General features: G+C 37.2%; 2 protein-coding genes across 3 annotated transcripts in view; one reads left to right on the top strand and one right to left on the bottom strand.

Moving 5' to 3' along the window:
• Mad2 (mitotic arrest deficient 2) overlaps positions 1-20,742 on the top strand; it is a 226,793-nt gene that overhangs the window by 202,425 nt on the left and 3,626 nt on the right. The gene's annotated exons all lie outside the window — the stretch shown is intronic.
• The window catches only part of Vn (membrane-bound neuregulin protein vein), a 319,192-nt gene that overhangs the window by 194,741 nt on the left and 103,709 nt on the right, over positions 1-20,742 (bottom strand). The gene's annotated exons all lie outside the window — the stretch shown is intronic.

The raw sequence follows: 20,742 nt of genomic DNA on the forward strand, positions 1-20,742 counted from the left end.
TGATCGATGTAGCGGGTCGGTGATGCCGTGTGATGGACAAGGAAAGGCAAAAAAAGGATTTAAAAAAAAAAAGAAAGGACAAGCAGGGAGAGTAACGGTGTGAACACGGGAGCGGGCTCGCTCGTTCGTTCGTTTATGTACGCGCTCTACAACTATAACAACATTGCCGGATAAGAGGCTTTATCAAGTTTATTAGTTGCACGCGAAAACGCGTTCTCTGCCGACTGTCGGCATGTCTATCGCGATTACATCTATCTTCGATTATGCGAAACTGTTTGACTTTCGTGGACAACGTCTAATCATCGCGAACGACGATGATTCGACAGATTACCGTCTTCTGTCTAGTGTAGAGAAATGCAATATCGTAATCTAGCCTTCTTTCTAAGAATTAAAACCGTATAATTATGAATATGTGTGTATGATGTGAATGCATTAATAAATATCATTATTAAGTGAAATTTACACTCATTTTTATATGCTAGGATATTAATTAAATTACTAACTTATGATGTAATTATCTCGTATATTAATATATATATATATATATATGTATATAATATTTTGCCAACAAATAAATTGAATGATTTAATGATATGATCCGGTTATTCGCTTGTACGTCTACTTGCAGATACGTCGCTTCATTTTTATTTAACGAGCGGAAGTAAGTTTGTGGGATCCCATCTGTCCGTCTGTATCTCCGAGCACGTATCTCGCGTTTATCTGGCGCGAATAAATCTCGCGCTGGATCGGGGCCCGCGATATACACAGATGTCGCAGGAGGTGACTTAAGATGCTCGGTGGAAGCTCGTAAGCTCGCTCACGGCGACTACGATGCATTCTGCGACGGCTATGCGAGGACACCAATTGGCATTCATTGGCGCCAATTTATCTCCGCAGACGCGGGGCGTGGTTGAAACTTAAGCGTGCCGCTGCTCCCGCGTCCGCTTAATTGTACGCCGGTATTAATTAAGCGACGACGAGCCCGCCGCGAATACCCCACGGCTCGTCCTCTTTTTTGTTCTCTCTCGAGCATATATAACGATGTTTTCAAGTTTATTCCCACGACAAGTGCCGTGAGGTTTTCCCTTCGCATCGGGTATCAATGATCGCGTTGCGAGGAATATTAATCATGTCGAGTTAACTTTTCGTAATAATTAAAGTATAAGCGAGAATCATCGAGCTCATCAATTATTCTCATCGTATACATCGCGAGCCATTCTCTTGAAACAAATTATTTAAATGCACCTTGAGAGTGTCGAGAGACCAGCCTTAATTTGCTCACGTCATTATCCGTGGCGAAATTATTTTCCTGTCTACGTTGTCACGGAAGGCTGATAACTTTTAGGTAGTTGCCGCTAATCACGTATAAACGTCAAACTTCTCGGTATATTACGGACGGACGTCTTTCGTGCGCGATGAGTGAAAATTAACCTCGCAGTTGAGGGGGGCCCAAATTTAACTTGCGGTTGAGGCGTTGATGGCAGACATTGATTCGCCAAACGTATCGCACGCCGGGATCAAGTGATTTTATTTTCCTAGGATATTCGACTACTAATATCAAATATGAGCGATCGTCAGAAATAAACCACTTTCGCGAAAGGCTCATCCGATCGATTTTTAAAGATCGGGAGAAATTTAAAACGCATTGAAATCGATGGGTGTATCTCTTTTCTTATAATGTAAAAATCTCTCTCTTTATCTATTTACTCACTCACAGCTTATAAAAAATATTCTCTCTCTCTCTCTCTCTCTCTCTTTCTCGGAGTAATGATTTTTATTTATTTTATTAATTTTAATTAGAGATTTTTAATATAAAAATTTCTATTTTCTTAATTTTATACAATGGCGTGCGTTAAAAAATTTGTATCAAATTAACACATATGCTTCTGGATGCTATTTTATTCTATGCAATAATTATTTCTAAAAGTCTAACGGAACTTCTACGTATCTCGCGAAATTGAACGATGATAAAATTAAAATTTAATTAAAGTCAGTAGAATTTAACGTGGATGTTTCACAATGAAATTCATACGGCGTATAATTTAAAACGTACTCTTCCATACTTCCATTTAATGTTCCGTTCTGCGTTATAATTCAGCCATGGAATTTGAATATGGCGAGTTGAACTTCGGTAGATACCGTGAAGTTCGCCTACGCTGTGCGCTTTATACCGCGACGCAATAAATCGAGACCGTGAACCGCAACGACAAAAGGTCAAGTTATTAGCATTACATTACACACATGCAGTTTATTATTATCCGCATCTCTTGTGGAGCGTGAAGAAGATCGAATACCATTACGTACATCCATTGATACGTATCACGATTAAAAAGTCAGCGAGAGAGAATAGTAGAGAGAGAGAGAGAGAGAGAGAGCTAAATTATTCAAACAAGAAATCAGGATATAATCGAGTTGCTAAAGAGCAATATTACTTTAACCTGCTATAATCTCTCTGTTCATTTCTTGCATTAAATATAATGTCCCATGATGTCTTATCTAAATTTTAATGTCAGAGCCACTCGAAAATTTGGACTTCATATTTCCTCGGGGAAATTTCTGGGTTGCGCGATAGTTTGCTTAACAATTTTACGAGATTTAACGTTAAATATTTTACTTACTTTAATTATCTCTGGAATTTATAAAATTTCAAAAAAGTACAGCGCGATTAAGATTGAAAGTAATAACATTTCGCCATTTTTAATTGTAGAGATATAATAATTCATTTTTTAAATACATAACAAAAATATTACTTCAACAACAGTTTTAGAATTCAAATGATTAGAAAGTAAAAATTTTATATGAGAATTAATGGCAATGTTATCTATAATATTGGATATCGTAATAGATAATTGAAATTTCCACAATTGAGAAAAATATTATTTCATAAATTGATAAAAAATGTGACAGATAAAAGACAAATATGCGGGAAAAAATCTGAGTACTTTGTATATATATCTTTGCGACAAACGACTGTCGTTTCGACGCAGCTAATGTGCGTTATTTTCGAACGGAAATCATCGTACAAGCAGCGGGCGATTGCAATCAGGTGCAAGAGAGAGAATGATTGTCGGCCACTTCGACCCTATTCTTTCTCAGATAATTCCTCTAATTTGATTAAGATTTATCCCGGTATGATCGTTCGTTCGTTCGCGTTTGTTCATATCTATTCACGGAATATCGCCTTCGAATTGGCCAATTCGTTCCATCTATCCCTTAAACTAATTACAAGTTGGAGCTGTGCGCATCAACCCTTCTCGCTCTCTGGTTTCTTTCATCCTAGCGTTCTGTCTCACTCGTGCAATTTCAGCCTACCTGTCACCGCTGAGACACTTCCGTGAGATTATCCCATGGCAGGTAGCAAGCGCGCACGTTGCTCGCACATATTGCGAGATCGATTTCGCCTCGAGGCGCATTTCCTTTCTAGGCGGGATTCTGCCAATATCCGATTATTTTGCGAGGCATACAACGTATATAAGCAAGACGAACGAGAAAGAGTTTAGCGGAAAAATATTTGATTCCCGGAGAACGACGACCAACTTATGAGAGATCTACAGATGGGTGACCTTGCATTGGAGTTTTCCGCTTCGCGCGCGAGAAAGAGAGAGAGAGGAATCATCGTCGTCGTTCAAATTATCGATCGGATTCTGTAGATTGCGAATGGCCTCAGGCGATTCAACCGTCGAAAGATTTTTAATTGCAGGATGTCAAACGTGAACATGCAATTAACCGAAATACGGTCAAAACACGGCTCCGCTCTTTAATTAGTTCTTCGCAGAGCTTCTTTTTTCTTCCCCCTCATGCGCTATGCATAATATTCGCGAATCCACGGCTATCGATGAAATATTTTACGCGCTCGATAATCGTCAAATTCCTCCGGGAAGATCGTTCAACGTACTGAATACATAACAATAATATGTTATTCATATAAAAACTGATTTAGAAATAGTGTAGTATTTTTGAACCTGTCTCGCATGTTACTTTGGAATATATAAAAATAAGGTTTCACTGTGTTTGCTCCTTCACTTTCGCTTTGGAAAATTTTTAAGACTCCCGAATTTTATCTTTTTTCCCTTCTATTCTGAAAAATTGCATCTACTGATATACTATTGTATTACGATTTTGTTAAATTTTCCGCTGCAACAATTGTCATCATGAAGATCTGCACGACAAGCAACATAATTATCCCGTAATAACAAACAGAAAATTATTTCGCCATATGGAATTCTACGTTTAGAAATTGCGTCGATCGTGTCTTCTCTTCGCATTAATTAAATCGAGTCTGGTGATTCAAGAGAAGTGATCTTTTGCGGGAAAATCGTTTCTGGTCTCTCGTTCGTAACTCTCGGATATTTCTGTCGAACAATGTTCGAACGCCGAATAATTGCTTTATGCACGCCAGTTGCACGAATTTTCTATTACATTCTAACGTCGAAAAATCGATCGATTAGCCGTGTAAATTTTAGTCGTTGTCATCACTTTCATCAATTAAGTATCATTAAATTTTCTCTCACTGTTCATTAAAGATTCAAAAATTACATATTAACAAGATATCATTTAGTAGTTAATAAGAACGTTTTAGAATCGAAGCCAGGAAACGATACAAAGGTTTGAATAAAATATTTAATAAAAATAATACTGGTTTTTATTGAGGTAACAAATAACGAAGTAAACGATCCAAACGCGACAAATAAAATATTCGATCGTAAAATTGCAAAAATTGCGCTGCGCTTGGCGTTAAAATTAAATAACATTTTACATGCACCGCCGTCATCACGATCGTGCGGCATCGCGTAACAGGTTGGTCTGCAATTGGTGCACGCGCACCGTAACGGATAAGCATCATTCGAATGGCAAATACGAATGTAATACGCGAAAGCTCGACGTCGCGTTACTTTATATCCACGAATTAAACACGGTCCATTAACGGTTCGTGAGCGCGCGCGCGCGCGTACTCGCGCGCCGGAAAATCGTCGCGGCTACCGGAAATTCGCCGAAACGGTTTTAGCGAAGGTTCGCCGACCTTTATCTCGCGCGGAGCAATATTGTGTACTTATCGGCGGGAAATTGCACGGGAAAAGCGCCGCGACGCGCGATGATTTTCGCATTCGACCGCGCCGGATACGGGTGGCTTTTTTATGCCGGTGTTTCGTGCGCGCTATACGCTCCACTCCGCTTCAAATGCGCACAATCAAAGAATGCGATATGAGAGCAAATCGACGATGATTACGAATGAAACGAGTTCGTGCCGCAAATATCTTGCCCGAGCGTAGTTTCCTGTTGTTTCCGCGGACTTTTATTCTCATATCTAGACAATTGACCGCGCATTGCTTTGATTAATTTTCACAATTATGAATACTAGACAAACAAAGTAGTAAAAGAAAAAAAAGCATCGTTTCCAGTTCATAAATAAATGACTATTTAAGATATTTTTTTTTTTATATAAATAAATTTTAGAGAAGATCTAATGGATGACGAAGCTTTGCAGTTTCTCCTAATTTAAAATATTCCATTATAACATAACATTAATATTTCATCAAAATATTATTATATTCTACTATGTTTTTACTATACAAAAGCTGTTGAATTACGATTTTTATCGAATTATAACTCCGCTTATTTATTTTTATTATTATTCGGATAAAAATTTGTAAATAATTAATTCGACCCGTTCGTCTCTCCTTCCATCCGTCACACGATAGATTACGATATCGGTTCCGGGTTAGGAGTAAAACCCTCTGGCCTACTTCGAATACGTAACCGTGAAATAATTCGGCGGACGCGGCTGTCAGGCCGCTATGACCGCGAGCACGATAAATCTTATCCGTCAGTCAATCGGTCAATCGATGAACCGACCGATCAACCTATCCATCTATCTATATCCCAACAAACACACGCACACAATCACATATACAATCGCTCATACAACTCGTCGTCAGAAGTGTATGATTCCAGGCCGACGATGTAGTTCATAAATTCCCGAAAATTTAAGCGAGAGCCGCCAGTCGTAAACGCCGCGCGGCCGCAAACGAAGACGTTAAAAATCGTAGCATTTAGAGGGCTAAAATAAACAACGGGGAGCAATACGAGAGAGGAGAGGGATGGTGAAGAGGAGGTGGGGAGGAGGGGGGAGAGGACAGGTTCCCCGCGGTCGCCGTGGCCACCCGTGCGCGGCGCGGCGCGGCGCCGACGTGGGGAATCGCGTGAGGATCTCCTTCGGGAGTAAACAAATCAATTCTGGCCCGGGACACGTTTATGTCCCCCCCCCCCCGATCGTAAATTATCATTAAGGTGATTGCCTGGGCGCGCGCGCAAACACGCGCCTGCGCACGCACACGGCGGTGGCGGTGGCGCGGTATTATCGAACGGCGATGACCTATGCACGGATTCACGTGTACCTTGGATTTACATGACGGGAAAACGCTTGAGATAAGTCGTCTTTCACGTAAAAAATAATATATAACACGAAACACATGTAAAACAAAATAGATAGCACAGTACCCGATACTCAGTGCGATTGTCATTACATCATTGTTGTAGATTCATCGTGAAATGCAAGAGATGTTTGATTAAGTTGCCCTTAGCGATTTTCGATAAATCTGACTTTATCTTAGCTAGAAATTTAATTTCCCCGCTTCGGTGATTTTCTAATAAGAATTGTTATTTCTGTTGGTTTATCGCTTCTTTGAGACGGGGAAAGCAATTGCTCGGCTCGCTGGTTGCATTATTAATAGTCATGTTTCGGGATGAGAGAAATGCGAAATCGTTCACTGGATCTCATCTGCATATGTTTACTACTGACATTGTATCGGTAAAAACCCATCCTCGCGTTTTCTATCATTATTAGATGGCTTGAAAACGCAGAGCAACAATGGTAATTCGAGAACGTATGATAATTTCGTTGCTCTCGTCGACGATATTAATTCTCGGAATTATCTTCATCGGAGCAAGAATAGATAGAACCATCAAAGATATATCAAGTTTTAGTTTAAATAACAAATATGATTCACCATCTGCGGGAAGGCTGTTTGCGACCGGTTCTATCGACGAAAAAATAGTTAATTGAGTCGTTAGTAATATTATCAATAATTATATCTAAATGTCTTTACGTTATTAAGATTTATTTGCTATTCGATTTTTCTCGCATGTATTTTTGTGTCGCGTGCGCGTATATCGTGATTTTAAAAGGAGAAAGAATTGTAGATCAAAAATTTTTCAAACATCCTCTTGCTTCTTGTCATCGGAAATTAAAGTTTGCAAACAAATAAACAACGAAATATAATAATCGCGTATGATATGCTTTTTACGATGCAAATTTATCGTTAGCGTCTCGAAATCGCGATTTATTTTCTGTATATTCACACAAAAAGATGCTATTAAACATAATCTACATGAGAAGTTGTATGTAATAAACAAATAGACAGGTAGAAAAAATTTTTATCTTACACTTTTCATAAAAAAAAAAACTAATTAAAAAGTAGAAGAGAAGCATGTAAATTGAGAACTTTACTCTGAGAAAGGACACGCGAAACATTTTCTTGGAAAAAGGAAGATTTGAAAGCTCGAAATCTTTTGCATCTCTTAAAAAGGACATTATGAAGCACATATAGTAAGGTGAAAAAGATAAGATTTTCATATTTTATATTATTATATCACATTTTGCGCATGTGTTATTATCTGAAAAATTTGCAGAAAATTACGAACTATTTAAAAAACTTACAAGGAAGAAAGAAATCCTTTTTTTTTATTATTGTATAAAGGAGGAAAAATGCACGTGAAAAATGGCGTGTCTAGGTAAGAGAAAGCGGAAAGTTTTGCCGAGATTGAACTCGCGATAAGCGATTAAGTTGAAGAGCAATCAAGCATACGCGGAATAATTATCAAGCGCAGAAAAACGTGCATTCTCGTATTCCACAAAAGTAAATAGATCGGCAACACAGACCGATTAAAATTCCCTTTAAATCTCGATCGCGCAGCGTACGTATCGGCACCGAAAGTTTCGATATTCTTCGGTCGGGCAATCTCAAGTTTTAATTTAGTTAGAACACGGGGCCCGTTATTCCGGCCGCGTAATGAAATGCGGATTGAAACGAGGAGACGACGACGAAGACGACAACGGTGACGATGTCGTCTCCTCGTCGGCGATACCGGATGCCGATGACACTTAGAGAAGTGGAACGCTACAACACCATAAGCCCGTAATCGATTTAGTGGTACTTAAGTCGGAAGCTCTCGAGTGCGCGAGTGCCTGCCGGTTATCGAGATGGGGAGCATTAAAGTTTAGCGAGGCGAGCGTACATGAGGTACTCGCATTGCGGATGAGTTCGCTTAACGCCGAATTAGCCGACTTTCATCAAACGGACGGACATCGCACGAAAGTTATTTCGCCGAAACGACGAAGGAAAAAGTCACGATCCTCAAGTACGTGCGCTGATTCGTAGCGGTGTCCGGATTGCGTTTTTTTTTTTAAATCCACGTAATATGCACGGGCGGCATATAGATAATTATAAGAGCTTAATGCGGCGTAAAGGTTAATGAGATCATGAACGCGCGTGCAAAGTCACGTCTTTCATCGCGTTGCACGCGATCGATTGCGGAAAATGCGCGGTAAATTTTCTCTTGTGCCTTCCGGCGCAAAAAAAATGATGAAAGCAAATTAATTGCGAATGACAAATGGACCAATAATGCGGAGTATTTCAATTAAATCGTAATCGTATTATTAAATATAACGCAAGAAAATTCGTGAGATATTAAATTTGCATTAATTAACCAGCGTGGTATTAAAATTTATTTATGTAATATAATGAAACTTCAAACGGCATCTAAATCCTTGTACAATCGTACACACAAATTTCATATAAGAAAAATACAAAAAACCAATTATAAATATTTGAAATATATCTGATCCTAAAGATTCGTATGTTTATAAACTTTTAACACATATATTGTAGCAAAAACGACAAATTTCAAAAATATATTTAATCATAAACTGGAATATACGATTAAAGTATAATGTAAATGTGTGATTTGATAAATAAGATTTATGTTATGTCTCTTACAATTAAATACATGATAAACTGTAGGCTTCTAAATTTCGTCGCAAAAAGTCGCTCGATATGCTTTCATAAGAGAATACGAATATCGATAATATTTATCTCAGTACCCCAACCAATATACATATAGGCTAAAAGAAAGGGGAAAAAAAAAACGGGGAAAGATAAAATCTAAAGTCGCTACTTTACAGGAATATCACTATAATTCAAAGTATCAATCTGGAGAATGTAATTTCGGGATTGCGCGGGCGTTTTGTCAGATCAACGCGAACGCGGGGTAGCGAAAATGGATCCACTCTCGACTGACGAGAGGATACGCGATGTCTACGACGATAATCCCGGCATTCGTTCTTCGTCCGCCGAAAAAACCTCGCTTATCCCACAAGAACGATATCCGCGAGAATAGGTCCCGCCGGTATTTTCCATGAGCGCTCGTTGCCAGGGTTGATGCAGCGTCATGGATTGCGTCATGTCGACCGAGTATTTTTTCCTACCTTCTAAAAACGACGACCGCACCTGGAAGGAAGGGTTGGGGTGAGGGGGGGGGGAGTGACAAGAGGATGGAAAACGCGCGGAAGTCACCAGTCATTTTTCAGTCGGCGCGGAAATAAGATGTCGGGAACCGGGTTTATATAGCCGAGGACGGCCGCAATTCCGCAAAAGCCACGCGAGATTGTTATCCACGAGCGAGAAGCATGAAGAAGAAAAAAAAAAAACCTATGACATACTGGGATATTCATTTATTTTATGCCGCGTCGATGCGAGATTCAGAAACTCGAATGTAAAAGCACATTGTTTATCGAACTTATATCGGTTCAATTTAGACTTTATGTTGGTTATAATCTATTTTATATTTATATATTCATCGTTTATTAATCTTATTTTAGAATGACAATATCCGAGACGATATTAATTTATTTCTGATGTGTTGTAGAAATAGTAGAAAATTTAGAACGGAAGAATCGAGCGTTTCTCGCCAAGTAAAGTGAAAACGATCAAATTCAATCATGCGTTTATCAGACACTTAATGCAATGGTCACCACCGCACATTATTTCTCGATAAGATGTAATTTCGCCAGCAGCGGATATCTCTGGTATTTCTTGGAGAAAAAAATATCATGTTGTTCACGATAACATCTGTACGTAAAAGAACGAACATCTGACGTTTTCTTTGGAATTGCAATTCACGATCAGCATCTAAAATGCAAATATACATTTTAATCAAACGAAAATAATCATTAGTTTGTTTCCTGCAAAGCCAACTATATATAATATAAAAGTTTAGCAAGAGATCTAACAGTTGAATTAGGAACATCAAATTTGCTTTCTAAGCTTGGAGTAAAGTTTAGAGTAAAAGTCAGTTTGAGAATTATCCTAAATTAAACTCTTGCCTTAAACTTTATCCTTAGCCTACGGAGGATAAGAAGTTAGGAAAAGGAAGAAAAGTTAGGAAGAAAGTATAAGATATACCTAAATCTTTTAAGACAACATAATCTTGAGAACGGCAAGCAGGAAATTAATAGAAAATATTATTAAAAAGTAAATCAATTTATTTATAATTTATAAATGATAAATAAATTTGTCAATAAAAAATATACATAAAAATTATTTATTCCCATTCATATCACAAGGTATACCATCGCACTTTATCGCGCGCGATTCCAATCGCGGTTTACGTCATCCCGAATTGTCAAAGCAGGAAAAAGGCAAAAAGTCGTAAAAAAAAGTATACGGGCAAAAACTAGATTGTCAGTCAAGAGTGGCACATGAAAGTGTTATCAATTTTAGGCGGTTGTTTACGACGAGCGTTTGAGAGCTCTCGATTTGGCGTCGATTCAATCCAGATATGAATATGGAAGACGTCGCGACGATATAGATAGTCCAACGAGTATTTGATTATAATTGACGGTAGGAAATCCCTTTATCCTATATCGAGTATACGAAGTATCTTACAGCATGAAATGATACTCGTGGAATTCGCGAAACTTAAAAAGACACAAGAGCTGTTAATTTATTAAATAATCAATACTCGTATCATTTAAACATTTTTCTCTTTAATATATTCTGCATTTTTTATTTTCATAAATTTTAGCTTTCTTCATTTCTAACGATTAATTTTTCATTTCAAAATTCTTGCTTATTCCTATAACACAATACGCGATATAAAATTTTTTTCTGCGATAATTCCTAACTTTCTTAATATGTGATTAATGTCTTATATAGACATATCATTTTATCGTTTGATTATGGCGATTCCGCTCGCATTCCATCATCGAATACGAGCATCAAATGTGAATAAGATCGCGGGCAATCACTAAAATGCATTCAACGACTTTCGATAATAATAGTAGTAGTATTAGTAGTAGTAATAGTAGTAGTAGTAGTAATAGAACTAGTGATAAAATCCACTCGGAACAATCGCATAACGATGGTTTTTGTGTCACACATTCGGCACGACATAGTCTTCTTCGTCGCGGAATAAAACTACGAAAATTCTCGTTGCTTCCCGGAAGAGAGCGCTCTCTCTCTCTCTCTCTCTCTCTCTCTCTCTCTCTCTATTTCTCTCTCTTTTACTCTCCACTGAAACGACGTTACGATTCTCTCTTACAATCCCGAAAGGTACAGGTGCGCACGAATATTCCGGTTAATGCTTTCGTCGAGGACGGGGGAAGACAACGACTTAAAGGAGAACACAAGAAAGAAGATGCCACCATTTCGCGTTGATATGTAACCCTTGACTATAACGTCTTACAACAAAATCCTATTGACATTCAAATTTTACATGAGAGGACGACTTTGACGGCAGCAAATATTTGTTAACTCGCGTACATTTTTGAAATATCCAAAGAACACGACGAGCTTGTTCGTCATAAAATCACGCGCGCTGGTTCGTTCCCATTTAAAGAGAAGTCTGGCGAAAATTTACCGCCGGATTATCTCATATATATACACATGTACCTCCCGTGCTTTATTCTTTATTCGGCGGTATTTTTTCCATGCGCCGATTCTCTATCGCCGGGCAAATCCTCGGTATCTTCATGAAGACCATTTTACATAATTATCGTGCGAAAATATATATAGAGATTGCGACTTTCTTTTATTAAATTACGCATGCAATATAAGAAATAAAAAATTTGTTATAATTTTTTAATATAATTAATTATAATTAAAAATCATTTTCAAATTTTAAGAATATAAAATAAATTCAGTGAAGTAGATTATAAGTAAATATAATAATATTTGCAAGAAAAAAAAGATCTCTTGTAAGTTTCTTATAACACACATGTAATATACTCGAGAAAATATCAGAATATTTTGTGTTAAGATAATGTAAATGTCAAAATATTTGTCAAATATTATCTTTAAATAAAATTTGAATTTTGAGAGAATTTGACATTTGAGTCAAAACTAATTCTCAATTGTATTCTAAGTACGCGCTACTTCTTCACGAAAGCTTTCGTCGCTTTATTCCGTATTTTCCAGATCTCTGCAGCCCCTTGACTCCCGTGGCGTCGAGAAATTCGTCCAGGTCGCCCCAGACGAGATCACGCGTCGCAATTTGCGTTGACGAATACAAGGTTACTCCGCACTTTGCCCCACGGCGGAAAACGCCGCCGGTCGTCGTGTTTTATTCGCAACAGAAGACTCTCTCGGTCGTATGTGCAGCGTGCAGCATCCCGTCATGAAAAATAAACCCGTTTCCGTGAAACGTTTCGCGGAAAGGTCGCGATACATTTTTTAAATCTCGCCGAGACACGTTAAAGTGTCTCGTTAAAGCGTAATCTATCTGCGTACAGAAAACACCTCGCCTGTAATTTACATCCATGTCTATTCCGTGGAGAATGTACGAGACTCAAACATTAAATCGCCGCTGTCATTGCACCGATTCGCAAAGACGTGGAAAATTTACGTTGGTTAGAGACACGGATTTACACGGGCGAAGATTTCCTAAAACATTTGCGATACCGCAACAACGGTAATTGATGCAAACTCTTTCGAATCCTGTCGCGATTTGTCCGTAATTCGGTCCATCGTTAACTCAGAAAATAATCGATCGATCGTGAAAAGCGATCTTTCTGATGTAATTATGCCCGACGCGAAAACAATTAGCCCCACGTGTATGCTACTGACAACAATCGTACGTTTCGGATGTACGTTTACGTTTACGTAAATCGCTCTCTGGATTTGATAATCCATTTAAGAATTGATATTCTTCAGAGCTGTCGCTGGCGCACCTAAAGCGGAGACTGAAATATGCAAGACCTGTCAGTCCCTCGTTTCGTTCGACGTTTTCCATGACGACGAGGTAACGTCGGTGCGCATAGATTAATGATCCGCGACTGGTAGCCGCTACGCTACAATCCCATAATGAGAATGTAATGTTCAATCTGTCGTCCGCGCATACTTAATAATTCTCCGGCTGCATCCCGATGGATGGCATCTCGCCCGCGAATAATGACGCACTTGGGCCAAAATAATGCACTCAATCTACCGGGCGCGACAATATTTCGCCCGAACATGATTAACGCCTACTGGTGAATTAATAATTACTCACTAAGTATTTTACAAGAACAAGAAAGCCCAAGAATGGATAGAATATAAATTTCTGTATCATGTGTAATACAGATATATTTCGATTCGTATTTCATAGGTTTCAATATCTCAAAATCATAATCGAGTCGCCAACATTGATGTCATTTCAATTCTTACATATTTTGAAAAACAAAAGGATTTTGTAAACGTATTTTTAATATAAATATTATTATTATTATTATTATTTTTTTTTTTTAAGATTTGCGGATACTCTTGAGCTTGATACTGAATTTATATGCAAACATTTAATATGAATCTTTCAAAGGAAAAATAACATTGTAATATAATTATTTATTATTCCATCGTGTATACATAATGTTATATTTCGCAGAAAAATAACCAGCCACATACATATACCAATAATTGCATTGCATACGATATCAGTTTTGCTCTCTTTTTCACTATCGTATCGATCATCCGAGCCTGATTATACAAAGCATAGCATGCTAAAAATAAAACCTTGTTGCTATTTGAGAGAAACATCAGATCAGAACAATACGCGCGTTAATGCACAGACTGCAAATTTACAAAACGAGCTACAGAGAAGAAACTGTTTTCGCGAAGGAGCATACATTTTTAAAATTGTACCTTTCACGCATTTCTCATATACATGTAAAGTAGGGAAAAATACTGAATTCTCTATAAATTTCAAAGAGATCTCTCTCATGTATTCTAAATTAACTCCAAAAAATCGAAAAATAGAAAGTGAGTCTACATATTTCCAAATCCGAAAGAGAGAATTTTATACTTTCTCTGTTCTATATTTGAAAATTTTGTTGATGAAATAGATTATATTTAGAAAAAGATATCAGATTTGCTATTTTCATACTTTAAAAAAGATATCTAATATTTATTCTAATATAATATTCCTAATATTATTTTATTCTAATATATAATTATTTAATAATCTAATAATTTTTTAAAAAGCAATAATCGAATCCAGCTGCTTCATCTCTTCTACAGTATTCTCAAAATCTATCGAGAAGAAAGAATGAGAAAAACGCCGCGATGAAAAATTCCGCGGATGCTCACGGGAAAAAGCTGCCGCGATTGCAATGCATACGGAAAAACGTTCTTTCCTCTCCAAAAAAATAAGAAGAAAAAAAAACCAGAGAAAACGAATAGCTATTCAAACTGGGAAATAACCAACGTTCCTCACGTCGCGAACATTCTGCTCGATCGCGTCGCAAACCGATGGCGCACGGCGCTCGTGAAAGACGACGTTGGTGCGAATGAAACGATAACGACGAGGGGCCATCAAGCAGCCGCGAGTCCATTTTTCGCGCAACGAGCTGCGTCCGTTCGCACGTAATGCGCGGCGTCGTAAAGTGAAAAGTTGCCGCTTCGAACTGGAAGATATAGAAGAGGGAAAGAGAGAGAGAGGAAGATACAAAGAGAAATGCGAGGGTGGCGCAACGGTAGGGGGGTTACTGCTTTCGTGTTGGAACCATTGTTGGTTAACGAGGTAACTCGACACGTCCGAAGATAACAGGGTTCGTGCCCCGCACGAGTAACTCGCCGCAAAAAGTCTATCCTGAGCCGGCCGCTCGAAAAGCTTGTCGCACACGCTTGTCGACGAAGCTTGACTACTACTTAACCTGAGGATCCGCCAACAGAACGGAGTATACGGGGCGGAAACAAAATCGAGGAAGGGCCCAAGACTCGGGAATCGGGATTCGACTCGCCGCGTTTTCTTTCGATGTCGTTCCTTGGATACAAATGATTATATCTTTATATAATGCTCTCAATAAATTGATGTCCTTCTTCTCGAGCATGTTCAAGTATTCGTACATCAATATATCATTTTTTTGATATATATATATATATATAAATTATATATTATTAGGTTCAAATTTAGCAGATAATTTATTATTGGATGATCAAAAAATTACAAATATTCTGATCTTTATGTTCAATATTCGTTATAATTAAAATCAAAGATTATTATATATATAAATTTTCAGAATTATTGAAAATATGTTGATAAATACAATTAATAAAATACAGCATTATTATAATCACAAAACATCTTAGTTCAAGGGAATCGATACACATTGATGTAAAAATATAAGTAAACATATAAATGTCGGATTCGAATGACAGCTTTGAATTCGTCCTTCATCTGCAAATCTTTCTTGTCGCATTGACGAAGCTTCATTATTTCCATAGCGTAATTGTTTTTCTATCTCTCCATATTCACCATTTGTCTACATTGCGCCGGCAAGATTCTATTGTCGATATCACTATTCACGGAAATTTACAATCAGTTTCGATCGCGCTGTAATTCTATAATGAATCTTACAATTTTGCGGAGCGCGTGAATCGGACGAGAATATGAATAAGGCGTGGACCAAGAAAAGAAACGGAGAAAAGAGAGGAAGAGACAGCTGCCTTTGACAAGGAACGCTAAAGGGGTGGATGTGATCGGGAGTGCAGTTTTGCATAGAAATGTGAATTATTCCAAGGATTGCACGTGCACCGGCTGGTTGTCGTATCATCGTGTCGTCGAAGAAGGCGCCATTCGTTCCTTTTTCATCGATATATTTGTACGTTCCACCGACTCATTCATAAATCGACTCGGAGTCGCGAGCGTTCAGTCTTCGGAAGACACAACGCGAGCGCATCGATTATTCTCGATGACAAGCGGCTCATTAGTTATTGCCGAGGGAAGGGAAGCCCGGGAATATATAATTTCAAGCGGGATGTCGCGTCGCGCAAGTCTCCCAATTTTCCGAAATGAGCTTCCCTTTCAGCGTTCGCGCACAAACGAACGAGCGACATGTCAATTATAAATGTTAATTCTAATGTAATAATAATTAATGTAATTCTCAATTTCTATGATTGTCAAATTAGTACGTTTGTAGATTCCAATATTTTAAAAATTCTTTGATTATTAATTAATTTTTTTGGTAAAACTGCATAAAAAGTAACGCATCTCCGATTTTATCGTCACTTAAATATGTTGTAGGGGAGGTTCTTCTGAGTAATTTCCCCCAAGAAATAAATAGGGAACGGCATTGATTTAGGAGATGTAACAAATAAAAGTTTCACAGTTTCAATTTTAATGCTTTCCCCCTCAGATATTATAAAGTAATATTTGGAAAAATGTGAAGCTTGTGTACGTTGTGTTTGTTGCAGAGCAGACGAAAAAGTGTTTGTTTACATTTACGGGATAGGTACACGGCCATGAATATTTTGTCAATAATATGTTTCGTTGGCAGCTTTCAACTCACAACGAACTTGTGAATCTTGTCTTAAAAAAATATTATTTATTAATTACTCGGGAGAACCTCCTCTACAACATATTTAAGTGGCGATAAAATCGGAAGCGTGTTACCTTTTATGCAGTTTTGCTAAAAAGAGAGAAAAATTAAAGATAAAGATTTAAAAAATATGAAAGTTGAAATAAGAAATCTAAATATATAAAATCTGAATATAAGAATTATTTATTTTTATTATATTTTTATGAAATATTATTTAAAATTTATGCAAAAAATTACTAGATATAGATATACGAAGACAAAAAGAAAGCATATTTTCACTCCCGTGAAATCTCTGAAACAGTTGAAACAGAAAATATATTGCCGGTTCGTCCGTAAATAAAATACCGTACTTGGAGAAAATTCTCGAGATAGAACTCGTCGGCATCTACTTTGGTATACTAAGAAAATCTCGAAAACATAGATGTCTAAAGCTAAGACTATTCTTATATGCAAAAGCTTTTAACAGTTTACAGAAAGTTGCGATATACATAAAAAAAAAAAAAAAAATTACCGAGTAGCTATTTATGTTTCCTGTATAATATTTAAACTCGCTAGTTTAAATAATATTTAAACTTACTCGCTTAGGATTTTTTTATATTAAGAATACTGAAAATGCTATTTTTAATAATCTTTTATCGTGTAATAACGTGGGGAGATGGGATGCTATTGTCTTGGATTTTTGCTGTAACAATTAATTAACCAGCACGAGAACTTCCGGATAATCCCGATAGTTCGTATTAATGACAGCATAAGCAATTTGTCTTGGCGATTAATTACCGCGTGTACTTTAACAAGAGCTTTAGATAATCTTTGTAATCCATGTAAACGATTATATACTCAATAGCTGTCGAAACATAATTGTCATTTGAAAGTTATTCTAAGGAAAATAGTTGTTCATCGAATAATATAACATATACGTTAAATTAAGTTACTTATATACTGCTTTAATATTTAAATAAAATTAATTACGTCAATATACAAAAGAATCGATCATAATTATAGTATAGTTTATAAAAAAAAAAAAAATAAATAAAGAGTTTTTTTATATAAATAAATAAAATACAGAAATATTAAAGTGAATATAAACACTTTAATTTACTCGTAATAATAATATTTATCTCATAATCATAGTTTATTCTCCAAATAATACACGGAATAACATTTGTTTTGTATGTAACTCCGCTCTCTTATTTAATTCTCTCTGATCTGTGTAGCGACAAGTTGCAATGTGTATAATTACTTTCGCGAGATAAGCAAAGAAAAAATATTAGCGCTCGTTGAAATATAAAATGGAAAATTCTTTCACACACGAGTACAAATATTTGATTATAAATTCTGTCTGTCGCTCGACCGTTGTACATCTCCGTCGGTTGAGGAAGAAACGTTAATATAATCGTATCACTATCAGACGTAGATTTGTCTTTATGTAGATATTGTCATGCTCGGAAGGTAGAATCATCGCGATACCATCGCGAAGGGGAAGATTTCGTATGCGAGTCGACAATTTACGGAGAATTTACATAGGGCGAAATAAACGTTACGCTACATGCTTACGATGTAAGGACTCACTATGGTATACTAAACAGAAAGAACGGATTACGTTACATTACCTCATCCCTTAGGGACGCTATCGACACTTTGTCGAACGAAATAGACATCTACGCGACAGCACTATAAGATAACTCTAACTTCATCTACCGAAGAAAGGCGGGTATAACATTTCCACAAACAGGTATTCGATAAAAATATACATAACGCTCAAAAGCAATGTAGAAAATGGATAGGTTTGATGAAAAGTAGAATTATTTGAAAATTTACATTTATGTACATATATATATATATATATATATATATATATATATATATTTGTACTTTTTTATTGATCAAAAATTATTAAAAGTGAGAAAATCTTTTTGGCATCTTAAAAAATGTTAATCTCCAAAAACAGAAAAATGATGATCTTACAGAATTAAAGGATTAGAAATTAGCGGTTATACATTCATAATCGCTTCGGTACTTTAATCCGTTTTAATGCAAGCTATGTGAAAAATATCCGTGCGTTTAAAAATTGCTGTCGATTCTACGCCGACGAGCAACCTATATATTTCTAAGCCACTCCACTTCGGCACTCCGGTACTTCAGATCCTCTCTCTTTCCACCTGAGGATCTCTCCAACATCCCCGCGTTCCATCTCAAACCCCCTCGACTCGCTGTTTCTCTTTGCTACACTCTCCCTCGCAAAGCCATATGGATCCGCCGCGGTATTCAAGAATTTATCCGGAAATTCCCGCAACCGGCCAAATACTCTTCCCCGAAGGGTTGAAATCGCATGGGAGACGCGCGAGACGACCGGAAATAGATCGACTCCATTCCGACGCGGAATTACCGCCTATGCCTTAAAGACAAACGCGACGGATTATCGACGTTGCTGCAGAGATCGACAGAAATAAATGATGGTTTCTAGAAGATGAGAGAATGTAACGGAAGGAAATCAATTTGTCTCTTAACGCTTGTACAATTTCCTTGTTTATTTAGTTGTGCGCGACATTAATATAGTCGTTGATATTCATTATTTAAAAAGATAGATTCCTTTATAAAAAGAAAGATTTAATATACTCGATTATGTAAGATAAATTTCTCAAAATTTATGAATATAGTAAATTATTCGCGAACTAAAAATCGCTAAGAATTTAGTTTCACGTTAAAAATTTCAAGCGATCTTTATTTAAAATAATTTAAAAACTGGCTGTACAATAAGATCGCATTTAATATTCTTAACAATGATATTTTCCATAGTAGATAGAAAAGATAAACGCCAACGTCGAAATATGCTTCACGTTACACGAATAAATCCAAGGAGCGTGTTCCTTGATGATCTCTTGTTAGCTCAAGTATTTTCGAACTTTATCCGATGCGAGCCATGATTCCCAATTTGTCGAATCTTACAAGCCGAGACGGCGCTTTTACGCGGCGTTTATCTTACCTCAGAGGGCAGGTAAAATTTTATTAGGGATGGAATTAGATCGGTCGCGCTTTGTTTCAATTTTATCCTTTTCGCGTTCTCTTCGTGCCGTGCAAAGGCAAAACCGAGAGCACGCGAACAGCGAGAGAGGAGAAACGCGCGGAAGGGAAACTGCAAATGAATCATAAGACCAGGAAGCAGGAAGCAAATTCACTAAGAAAGATGTCTAGAGGAGGCATGATTAGCCCTGTCTCTTTCCTCGGGAAGATCGTATTTTCAGAATTCATGGAGATGAAGAGGAAGAAGGAAAAGCACGATCGTGCTTACGGGAGAAGGACGAACGGAGCGTGTAAAAGTAGAAGATTGAAATAATTTTACATTTCAATGTATGTTTTATATATTTCGCCGTTAATTCACGATTAATTAATATATTATTGTCGTCGTTTGATACAAAATTCTAATTATTATTTCACCGTTTGTTCGCTTTCTCGGACATCTAACTTGATTTCAATGGAAAAATATTCGAGGATATTAAATAAAGCTTTAAAGGGATAATTTCCTGAAGAATTCTTTAGACATTTTTATTTTTCCGTCGTTGCATTACGTTATTAGATTAAGAAGTAAACGTGAATAGAGCTGATTTTTCAAAACTGTCGCCGAAAGATAACGCAACAGCAAGCGTGCGAGGATTCAAATTATATATCCCGGACATTATATTCATATCTTACGCAGTCAATGTCGTCGCGCGACGACAATCCGTAAAGCTCTTTCCAGCAGTTTCCTCTCAAAGAATTCTCTCCTTACTCAAAAGTGCAAACGAAGGCGTACGAAGCGAGTAAAAGGGATATTCTCCGGTTACTATCGTGACCATTCA

This window comes from Polyergus mexicanus, unplaced genomic scaffold, assembly GCF_030449975.1.
Source record: "Polyergus mexicanus isolate NDT 795.1 unplaced genomic scaffold, iyPolMexi1.0 SCAF_2, whole genome shotgun sequence".
NCBI lineage: Eukaryota > Metazoa > Arthropoda > Insecta > Hymenoptera > Formicidae > Polyergus > Polyergus mexicanus.